Raw genomic sequence first — 12,518 nt, forward strand, 5'->3', positions numbered from 1 at the left:
AGGAAGGGGCTTCATTTGCTGTGGTGGCGAGAGGGGTGGCAGAGGTCCTGACTTTAACCTACTCCTAGTGGCAGTCAAGATTAGCATCTTGACGGAGGTGGATCAGCCAGTTGTGACCCCCTTAGAACTGCTTTTCCCATTCATTGAAGCCCTCCTGGATGACCTGTTGTGGTGGCTTAGTCCAAACACTGCACAGTCTCCTGTGAACAGGACCTCCCCACTGCAGGAGACTCCAGCTTCATAACACCCTACCCCAGAGAGCTTGGTGTTCGATGCCGCCACCTTCCATGTATATCTTGGCATATTTTCGACCACTCCACCAGATAAGGAATCCAAGAGGCTGGACCCCTTACCAAAGACCGTGTTTTGTTCTACAATCCTGGCACTGCGGTCCGTAAACACTGCATGCTATTTGGCTGTTACTCCCATGCTCTGTGGTATTGGGTTGCGCATCTGCTGCCCTGGTCCTAAAGAAGCTGCAGGCAATAGTCTCCCAGGATATGTGATGGAACAGACTTGCTAGGTTTACGATTCGACATGTGCTGGACAGGACCGACTTGTCTGACAGAGTCTGCCAAAACGTGGATGAGGTATTAGAAAACATTAAGACAGAACATACCCAAAATCAATTTCAGTGCTTCAACAGATTTTCTATCTAAATAGCATGATTCAAAAGTGAGCAATGCAGGTATTCTTCAGCCTATGGTCCTGGATTCTACACTGCATGGAGCATTGGATAATAAGTCAGATCTTTTAGATGTGACCAACTAAAAAGGACGTCTTTGAAGGCAGTTTGTGGTGGGCGATTACGTCATTGAGAGCCTAGATAACCTTCTAGAGAATGCTTCCTTTATCTGTGACGGGTCATGTGGCATTATTTAAGATAGCGACGCTCTCCTGTCTCCTTTACTATTTCACGAACTTGCCCCTCTGTCAATTCATCTTTTTTTCGATCATTCAAAGATGTGATGCAGGAGTTCATCTGTCACAAGTCCAGATGTCGTGTAACATGGAGGGCCCAACTTTGAAAAATAATATCCAGCGGCACAGCTGCAATGGGTGGCACGATGGCTCGCTGCTTCACAACTTTCAGATACAGCTAATCTACAATACCAGCCTGGAGCCACTTTGATTTATTACAGCTCGTTCACCCCTTGTGCTCGGCCACCACCGCCACCACCTAAATTATTGCAGGTTGCCTAACGCTATTATTGGCGGAGCCTTTCTATTACACGTCAGACTTCTCCCTTTGCCCTAGCGCTATCAACACTAGGCATACCATGTGGTAAAACATTCACCACCAGAGCGAAACTAACAGACTGGGATGCCGCTGGCATCCAGTCAATGGGTGATCTCTACAGATGGTACTCTCTTACTCTATGGCACCCTGGTGGAGGAGGACTGACTTCCTCCAGGACAGTTTTTACCACATGCTTCCTTCATAGGGGCACTAATTCACAGTTGGGGAGATATAACCACAGAATTGCCTATGTGCCTAACCGATAAAGTACCTCCACATCTTAGGACGAAGCAAACACCTAATCCGTTGGTTGGCATGATCCCTGCTAATCCTGGCCAAACTTCTATTTAACCGCAGATAGAAATCTCTGATATTTCACCCCTCCTGTGGCTTCCCTACTTTCCCCCTCTGTTACCTAGCTGCACTCATTCCTTAATTGGGGGCAGGCAGAGAGCACAGCTCTATATAGGGAGGACAATTTGGCTCTCAGGAAATACCCTATTGCCACACATTTGGACGCTCTAACGGCTGACTTGCACACTGGAGTGCTTGCTGAACCATTTGCTCACAGCACCCATTCTGATTGAGATGACATAGTTGGGGACAGGGAACGTGGTGTGCTTACTGACCATGTGGTCATCATTTTGCACGCTATTCTTAATTTCATAGTTGTACCAAACCATCCATTGAAATTTAAAGAACTGGTAGCAGGCACTGGCATGAGAGCCTATACTCCTCTAGATGAATACGCATAATACAGGAAGCGTTGCTGAGATAAGGTTTGTTGAATGGGACAAGCCATTTTGTTTTTCTCCCCTTTAAACAAAATATTTTTTAGGTAGCCATATAACAAGTTTGTTATATTATAATTGTTTGCAGTAAACATTGTCTAGATCTGTAATCAAAACTGCTTGAAGCCTGGAGCACATTTGCCAGTGTTCACTAATGAAATTATTGCACACATACTAGCACTGTGCAGTTATACTCTGCATTATAATACTATGAGTAGTTTTACGTATATGATCTGCCCTGTAGTTAACATATTGTAAAGTTGATGCTGTGTGTACCATAAATGTGCTTACCGATATTTGAAAAACAATAAAAAAGGACTTAAACAAAAATAAATTAGTAAAGAATTATACATTCTTATTTTAACCTCAAGGATTTCACACTTAGTTAACAATTGCAGATGGAAACCAATATTACAAAGATAATATTCACCGATAGCGGAAAGCAGATTATCATTTGATACTTAACTACATACTTAATCTTCCAAATGCTTGGGGGGCTCTCTGTGTCTTTGTGAAGCATTCTGGGAAAAATGTAGACTCTCACTAACACACTTTCCAATTTTGTCTAGACTGTCTCCATTCCACATCGGGCACTTACCTAATTTCCACATGTTCCACCGTTTTCCCTCCAGCAATGCTTTCTGTCCCTTCACATCAGTGATTACTTTAGGACATGACAATTTGAAATAACCCTTCTTATGACCTTCCACATATGCCTATTCTCCCTTAAAATAACTTCCTCTTATCACTCTTTCTTTGTGTCTTTGTACATACATACTGATCTTCATTCAATTCAAATATACTTCATTCGATTTTTCACATTAAAAATCATAAAAGTAGCACTGTTAAAAAATAAAATACTTTCACACATATACATACAAATAGTTGCATCTATACACAGATCTTGATACTTCCAATCTATAGGAAAATTGAAGAAATAATATATTTTGACCAACTTCCTTTTTTAGGCAGTTATACTTTTCCTTTTTCTCAATACGCTTTTCAGAAATCCAGCCATAATTTCCACACAGTAACCATTTTTCAATTTTTGTAAATATAAAAAAGCAGGACGACATTGCTTCCACCCCCCTCTCTTCAACACTGGTAAAATCCATCTTACTCTTTCACGGTGATAAAGTTTACGAAATAAAATCACATGTATTGTTGATTGGGTAGACATCTCATTACATGGACATTGGCATAAATCTGTAGACCAGTCATTTTGCATGGGGAAGCTTACTAACCGATGAAAATTATCAAACCTAAATCTGGTAAGGACATTTTTGCAGCGTGAATCTTTCTGGATTCACTATGCTGTGCATTATTCCGCAGTCTAGTGGTTGGGTTCGGAATCGTAGTCTTTTCTTTGTTTTTTTGGTTTTTTAGGTCGCGCCTGCGATTGCAGGGGCGAAAGCCCCTGCTGTCGCAAAGCGATCTATTGCAATCATTTCAGTCATTTCCCTTTCAAGGACTAGGCAGAGGAGACAACAGACTGTCACGCGCACGCAGCCGGCCGGAATCGGATCAGGTCACGCGCTCCGATCCCGGCCGGCTGTTCACAACACATGCACACGCAGGCAGGCACACACGCTGGCACAGGCAGGCACACACGCAGGCACACACAACACACACACACACACACACACACACACACAGACGCACGCACACACATGGCCCTCTCCCCCCCAACTCACCGGTAGAAGCGTAAACCGGAACGTGCAATTATTTCTGCAGCTACAGGGGCGCCAGGATTGCCCAAGCTTACCTTCAGAGTTATTCATGTGATGCGGAGCTGCTTTGTCTAATTTGAAACCATCATTTTGTAATTCTGGCTCCATGAATAACGAACGTCTCCCCGTTGCAGAAGTGAAACTTACTTCCAGATGCGGTGATGCGTCGAAGCTTCCCATTGGTCATTGAGCGTAGCTGTTCCAATTGGCTGTTAACTTCTTGCTCCTAAAGCTTCCGCGTGATTGTATTAGAGCAATCCAGCATTTTATTTATTTGCAAGCAGGGCGATTTTTTTGTGTTTTAACTTATGTGGGAACACTGTGCATGGTGTTTATGCCAGGCTGACTGGGTTGTGCTGTGATCATGAAGAATTCCTAGTTTTTTCTTCGCTGGCCTCCCAGACTGGATTAGCCCGCTCGCAGATGTCGGAATGCACCTGAGCTCAACACTCTTTTAACCACCGCCGCAGGCTGGGTTGACTTCAGTATGCTCAGGCTGCACTGCCACAGTGGAATACAAGGCAGTGAGCGGAGGCGATTATTTTTTTAGGCAGCAAAAACAATACCCGCTATGACGTCTCCACACACGTCACCACACCAGTCTTGCAGTGTGAGTGACAGACTCGCCGCTCAGTGTATGAGGTGAGTGAGGCTAAGGCTATCGGCGGGAGAGTGGGGGTTTGTCACCATTCATGGCCAGTGTAGCAGGCAAGGACTTGTGAAACTACAGCAGACGAAATGCATCTTTTTTTAAGTACTGCCCTTCCCTTTATTGTGAAAAACAAGCCCTCTATACATTTCTGACAGCAGTCGGAGTATCGTGTGTTTAATTGCTTGTATGTTTTTTTTTTTTTAAGGAGTGTGTGTGTATGTGTGCGCACAATTGCCTGTGTGTTTGTGAAGGAGTGTTTGTGGGGACAACTGGCAGTGTTTTTGTAAGTGTGTGTGGGTGTGGGCACAACTGGCAGTAATTTTTGAAGGAGTGTGTGTGTCGGCACAACTAGCAGTGTTTTTTGAAGGAGTGTGTATGCGTGTGTGGGCACAACTGGCAGTGTTTTTTGAAGGTTAGTTATGAACCGTGCATGCGGTACATGTGACACATGCTAAGTTCAGAACCATATATTTATATTTAACATTGATTATTTATTTTTTTGCACAGTACCAAATATCACAGTTCTGCCCTTTCTTAGCACTGAAAATAACAAATGTTACGATTACTTAACCTATAGCAATCAATGCAGCCACCTTGGAAGGGTGAAAGGCTGACTGCCTTGAAGCGATTCAAACGCTCATTCTCTGTCTCGCAGCATTTATCAGCCTCACTGTGTTATGTTTATAAAACGTTCGGGTAATGTGCGTATTTCCTTATGTCATGCCAAATCTTACCCTCGAAAAATCCTTGTTGTAAGCCTGCATGCTTTCTCTAGCAAGTAGCCGCCTGGACCGGCGAGTCTGTATCAGACCGCTCAGACACAGCTTTCTGTACATGTGGTTTTTTCCCTGCAGTTTTTATATTGCACAACGTTGCTCCAAGGGCACTGTGGGGCTTTATAGGACCACCAGATCACATTACATAAGGATAGTCATGTTTTAGGCACGTAGAGATTAAGTGATTTGCCCAGAATCACAGGTTGTAGACGCCGGGACTCGAACCCGTGTCCTAGTTCTAAAGTCGGCAGCTCTGGTGGTTGGGCCACATCCCTTCAACTGCTCTCAGCGTTAGGCCCATGCTATACAATACCCCAATAAAATCAAAGGAATAGTACCGACTGCCATGAAAGAGCCACTCTCTCCTTGGTAAATGCAGTACCGTGGGCTTTGTCGGAGCTGCTTAAAACTGCTTGGACCAATGAAACAAACCGCACCGTGAAGGACGGCGGCAGACCCTGCGTGACCCCCTCACTGCTTGCGTGAAATCCCTCTTTTCACAAGGATAGGAACTGTTTGAGGTAGGTAGCGTCAGTGTCTTGCTTCTTCGTAGCACTTTGAGTTGTTGTCCTCCTTTCACGGACGTCAGGAAGAAGAGAACCGTGACATGCAAATGGCTCTAATTTCTCTCGAAGGTGCATTAACCCACTGAGATGCCTCACCGGTTCAGGAAGGTGCATTAACCCACTGAGATGCCTCGCCAGTTCAGGAAGGTGCATTAACCCACTGAGGTGCCTCGCCAGTTCAGGAAGTGAACACGTTCGGTGTGTTCCAGTGATGAACTGTGAGGTCCGTGTTTACGCGTGGGAGGCTCGGTGGCCCGCTGACACCCCTCCCCCCCCCTCTTCCTGTACTGACCTGCTCATGGTTGGAGTCTCTGGCACGTGTCCTCGTGCGAGCCCCGCCCCTTCTACTCCCCCTCACTTGTGCACAATTTCTGTGCAGTGCTGTGGCTTTGTAGCCAGATGTGCATTATACGAATCTCTCAGACACACACACAGCAAGATTGACATTTAGAGAATATATTGGACAGTACAGTGTCTGCTTTTAAAGTTCGGGCAGGCCCTAGATTTCCAGGAAACCTACCTGCGGAAAGAAATAACGCAAGTTGCAGTTCAAAAATAAGCACTGTCACAGCCAACGGTAGGGCGCTGTCTACCTTAGGACTTTGTCAATGCTAGCTTTCTTTTTCTGTTTTTCGTAAAAAATTAATTGTCGGTGGAGCTACACAGCACTCACCAGTATATAAGAATCATCTAAAGGCAAAATAATGTTTTGGGTCACACATTACATTAGCAGCTCTGAAAGGAACTACTTTGCGTGCAGATGTGCTTCTTGTGACAGAGAAAAATTCCATCACTCACGTTGGACTTAGCCAATGGCTGCGGCGGGCTGACCTGTTGTCCCTCGCTGCATGCTGTAGTGGTTGGAAGAAAAATGTGAATGACATGACAACAGACCATTGGAGGAAGAAAGGTGGCTGAAAGACCCTATAAGCAGGGCCACGTGAAGGTCATTTGAGGATATAATGTGAGGGTCACTTTAGGAGCTAACATGAGGGTTATTTTATTAAATGCTTTAGTTTTCACAGGAGGGTCTCCATCAGCCGGCTGATTAATCAATGTACTAGTACACTGCTTCTTCCCAGTGGCGATAGATGCAAAGTGGAAGTGTGCCTGGGATTTATTGAGGCTTAACAGCAGTGCAAGGTATAACTCGGACCGACCGTCAAGGGGGAGCAGGGAGTCTGGAAACACATGCAACCACACACACAAACACAACACACACAACAACACACGCACACAACCACACACATAACCACACACATAACCACACACACAACCACACATACAACCACACATACAACCACACACAACCACACACACAACCAACCGTCAGTGCACACTTTCACCAAGCACAGACACCATCAGTCGTCAGTGCATGCTTTCACCAGGCACACACACACCACCAGCCGTCAGTGCACGCTTTCACCAGGCATACACACACCACCAGCCGTCAGTGCACGCTTTCTCCAGGCACACACACCCCACCAGCCGTCAGTGCACGCTTTCCCCAAGCACACACACTACCAGCCATCAGTGCATGCATTCATCAGACACACACACCACCAGCCGTCAGTGCGCGCTTTCACCAGGCACACACACACCACCAGCCGTCAGTGCACGCTTTCACCAGGCACACACACACCACCAGCCGTCAGTGCACGCTTTCACCAGGCACGCACACCACTAGCCGTCGGTGCACGCTTCCACCAAGCACAGACATCACCAGCCGGCAGTGCACGCTTCCACCAGGCACACACACCACGCTTCCACCAGGCACACACCACCAGCTGTCAGTGCACGCTTCCACCAGGCACACACACCACCAGCTGTCAGTGCACGCTTTCACCAGGCACGCACACACCATCAGCCGTCAGTGCACCCTTCCACCAGGCACACACAGCACGAGCCGTCGGTGCACGATTTCCCCAGGCGCACACACACCACCAGCCGTCAATGCACGCTTTCACCAGGCACACACACACACACCACCAGCCGTCAGTGCACGCTTTCACCAGGCACACACACACCACCAGCCGTCAGTGCACGCTTTCACCAGGCACACTCCACCAGTCGTCAGTGAACGCTTCCACCAGGCACACACACCACCAGCCATCAGTGCACGGTTCCAGCAGGCACGCACACCACCACACGTTAGTGAACGCTTCCACCAGGCGCACACACCACCAGCCATCAGTGCACTTTTCAATTGTTAACGCATCCACAATTAACTATTGTAGCAATCGCAGTAAGGCGTACTTTACTTTTAAACATATTCATTTAAACGCAGCATGCCACAATTGCTACAAAAATAAATACAAATTTTTTGGGCCTACAATTTATAGACTTTTGTTGCAATTGGTGTTGCAATATTTAGCAATTCCAATAGCTCAAACTTAATTGATGCGTGACCTATTGCATTGTAAATGCTTGTTTTCGTAGCCCAGGTGGGCGTCTACGTCCCACCTTTTGGTGTCCTTCCTGTGACGTCGGCATGCTTCCTTCGGAAGCTCCCACCCTTGGGCGCCATCTTCAGTTTCTTTTTTCCGCCGTTGGGTCTTCATTCGTTCCCGAGAGGTCTCCAGAGATTGGGAGAAAAGAAGAAGCAAGACTCGAGTTTTTGGAGAAAAAGCATTGGAGAAGACGAAAGAAGACTACATCATCGAAAGGACGACGAAGAAGGGAGAAATTTCGAGATTCTTCGACGTCCAGAGGAGAATGCGCAATCAGGGGACCCCCTGAACGCAAGACATGGACAACACACCATTCAAATTCTGCCGCAACTGCCATCATAAGCACGCGCAGAAGGACCAACACCCAGTCTGTAACCTCTGCCTGCCGATCGACCACGAAAGCAGAGACTGCAATGCCTGCTCCGCATTCACCCCGAAGACCCTTCGAGTGAGAGAGAGGCAAAGGATTGCAAACTACGCCATGCAAGGCAAGGGCCAACCTCCGTCCCTTCGAGACCTGGGACTCTCGACCGATGAGGAGGATTACGTCGCCGAAGAAGACATCGGCTACACGGTCGCAGAGACCGATAATAAGAAGACTACTGAAAAGGTAGGAGAATCGATGCCCCAAAAAGGCCCGAACGACCCTCGACAGTCTACCCAAGACTCGAAAAAACGAGGGCAAGACCCCGAAAGTGCCGACGCCGAAAACATCGGCGTCCGCAGCGACATCCAGGCCCAGCGGATCCTCTCAGAAGGACTCCCTGGCGCCGAAGGACGGCGACAAACCAAAGTCGTCGAAAGGCCTCCAAGAAAAGGAGCGCTCGATTATGAAAACATCTTCGAAGTCGACGACGAAAGACGCAAGACCAGCCTGACGCCGAAAACAGCGTCGCCACCGAAACCAGTCTCGACGCCGAAACCCATCTTGACGCCATCTAGCGCGCCAAAGAGACCGGCGCAACCACTCGACGCCGAACAGGCGGCGGAGATGGAAAAAAAAGAAGAGGAGACTCGAGGCAGAGATGGAGAACATCCTGCAGCGAAAGAAAGATTTCAAAGAAAAAATGAAATCTTACACAATTCCTTCGAGGCCAAAGTCACCAGAGTTACAGGTGGTCGAAGACGAAGAGGAAGATTTTGAAGTAGAACAAGCGTCGGAGAGCTTGGAAGAGCTGGCATATCAGGAAGATGATGATGCCTATTACGAGGAGGAGAGAGATGACGAACAGAGAGTGGACCAAGAATCAACATACTCGGAGGAGGTAGAGTGGCAGGACGTCGACGCCGAAAGTCCTGAAGCGGGAGTGGACACATATCCAGCCAGGTCCTGACGACATTGGGCTCTATAATGAATGCATCAAGAACGCTGCTCCAGCGTTCAGGGTCAAGCTCGATGAGGAGTTGCCGAAAGGGGACTTCCTAGTAGAGACACTACTTCCAATGCACACTAGGAGCCAGTACCTGCCAATGCTCAAAAGCACCAAGGGGCAAGGAAGAGAGGCATTCAAGGAACCTGCCTTGAATTCAAGTAAACCCGTCACGCCAAGGACGGATGAAAAATACAAGCACTCCTCAAAGGACCCAGCCTACATACAGGGGAAGGTCGCTGCTGACTCTTATCATCACGGTACAAAAGGGGGTGATGGACGGAGTATTTGAATCAATCAAACACTCACACCCAGCCAAAAGATCTGGGTTTAATCCATCACCGTTCTTTAGCCCACTCTGCCACCCCAGTTCAGACATGGCTATATGCAAATCAGTCTGACCCTGTGCCTCATGGGAACAGTCCAGCCCGAACTGCCAAGCATGTCTTCCCTGAAACGAAAACAATCTTCCGAGGACCGGTTTCTGGCATTCCAGCCGTCTTCAGCCCGGCTTGCTTGAATCCAGTGGCAAAGTGAGCAAGGGACTTACGTCTGAGCATACCCTGCCACACTTATGGCGGCCCTTTTGGCTGGAATGCCAGAAACCGGTCCTCGGAAGCTTGTTTTCGGTCCAGGGAAGAAATGGCTTGGCATTTCGGGCTGGACTGTTCCCATGAGGCACAGGGTCAGACTGATTTGCATATAGCTATGTCTGAACTGGGGTGGCAGAGTGGGCTAAGTGGGATTAAACCCAGATCTTTTGACTGGGTGTGAGTGTTTAATTCAGATGCTCCGTCCATCACCACCCCCTTTTGTACGACTCTATCATCACGGCAACAGCAAGAAGAAGGGCCAATGTGCCAACTACTTCGGGTCCATCCCGGATAAAGAGAGCAGAAGGATGGACATAACAGGAAGGAAAATCGAAAGGAATGCCGCTATGCATTGGCGCATGGCTAATTCAAATGCACTACTCAACAGACACCATTACCAGATCATGGAGGAACTGGGGCAATTGGTGAAACACCTCCCTCAGGAGCACCAACAAAGGGCTTCGCAACTAGTAGAGGAAGGGAAGAACTTGGCAAACTCTTGCCTAAAAACACCACTGGACGGGGCAGACACGGCCAGCAGGCTTATGATGCTGGGCATCACGGAAAGAAGACAAGCCTGGCTCAGAATATCAGGCTTTAAACCTTTCTGGTGAAGAATTGGCTTGGTAGTTTAGTCTGCCCTGTTCCCATGATGCACTGGGCCAGGGACAGACTGATTTGCATATAGCCAGGTTCTGAGCTGGGATGGGGCAGTGAGATAAATAACGGTGATGGATCAAGCCCTGATCTTTGGACTGGGTAAGAGTGGTCTGTTTAACTCAGACACTCTGTTCATCACCACCCCCTTTTCTAAATCGTTAAACCGGAGGTGCAGCACAACATCCTGAACACTCCGTTCAAAGGTGACACTGTTCGGTCCAATAGTAGACGACAAGCTCTCACAGCTCAAAAAGGATAATGACACCGCAAGATCCATGGGGGCCTTGCAATTCAGGGGAGCAAAGAGAGGGACCCCCTCAAGGAGACCACACGGGAGAGTGAGGAACCAGCCGGGAACGTCGCATCAATCCTTCCAACTTTCCCACCAAGGCGATACCGATACACAACATGGCCATCAAAAACAGCAATGGCAATATCAACATAGGGGCCAGTCCTTTTGCGGGAGAGCGAGTGGACGTGGAAACACCAGGAGGGGTGGTCAGCAAACCACCTCCATGTGACTTGGCCACATTGACAGTGCACACCCTACAAAAAACTCCAAGGGTGGAGCAGAAAAACAAAAAACAGGAGTCTCACGCACCGAAACACCGCGACCACGTAACACCAGTGGGAGGAAGATTAAAACTCTTCCTCCAGGAGTGGAGAAAAATTACAACAGACAAATGGATCATCAACACAATACAGTACGGGTACTGCATAGAGTTAGAAAAAACACCACCAAGCAGAAGACCAAAGAAAAGAGCACTAGCAAAGAAGTAACTAGAGCTTCTTCAGAGGGAAGCAGAGGAACTGCTACTAAAGGAGGCTATCGAGCCTGTACCTCCCATGGAAAGGAACAAGGGGGTGTACTCTACGTACTTCCTAGTACCCAAAGTAGACGAAACAATGAGACCCATGACATCCCTGCAAGAAGTACTCCCTCAGATCCAAACGGGGGACTTCATGGTCACCATAGACCTAAAGGATGCCTACCTACACATCCCAATGAACAGACGGCACAAGCATCTGCTACGATCTTCAATCCACTCAGACCACTATCAATTCACGGCATTGGCCTTTGGACTAAAATCAGCTCAAAGGGTGTTCACAAAGTGTCTGGCAGCAGTCGCAGTGCACTTCAGGGAGGGGATACACGTATACCCTTACCTAGACGATTGGCTCATAAAGGCAAAGTCATACAACACGTGCAAACCGCACGCTCAGAGAGTGACAGACACACTAATAGCCCTAGGTTTCTCCATTCACTGGAAGAAATCCTCCATAAAACCTGAACAGGTCAAGATATTTCTGGGAGCACAAATCGACACCGTTCAGGGGAAGGTGTTCCCCAGCGAGAAGAGACCGACGGAACTGTTGAAGGAGACGCGCCTCTACCAGAAGGGGCAAGCTCTGACCGTGAGGACGGTGAGCAAGATGATGGGCATGATGGCCTCATGCATCCACATAATACCAAATGTCCGACTACACATGAGACCACTCCAGGAGTGGCTGCAGGACCAATGGTCACAAGCGACGGGGTGTTGGGAGGACCTAGTGGTTGTAACGCACGCAGTGCAAGAGGAGATATCATGGTGGAACAGAGGAAAACTAACACAAGGGAAACTTCTAACACCACCAACACCAACCGTGACCATCACCACGGACGCATCCCAAAGGGGATGGGGAGCAC

General features: G+C 47.9%; 1 protein-coding gene and 1 pseudogene across 1 annotated transcript in view; both read left to right on the plus strand.

Moving 5' to 3' along the window:
• CCNYL1 (cyclin Y like 1) overlaps nucleotides 1–12,518 on the plus strand; it is a 409,830-nt gene that overhangs the window by 230,022 nt on the left and 167,290 nt on the right. The gene's annotated exons all lie outside the window — the stretch shown is intronic.
• The window catches only part of LOC147730517 (aurora kinase B-B pseudogene), a 40,875-nt pseudogene continuing 38,005 nt past the window's right edge, over nucleotides 9,649–12,518 (plus strand).

Source organism: Lissotriton vulgaris, chromosome 2_1 (assembly GCF_964263255.1).
Source record: "Lissotriton vulgaris chromosome 2_1, aLisVul1.2, whole genome shotgun sequence".
NCBI classification, from domain to species: Eukaryota; Metazoa; Chordata; class Amphibia; order Caudata; family Salamandridae; genus Lissotriton; species Lissotriton vulgaris.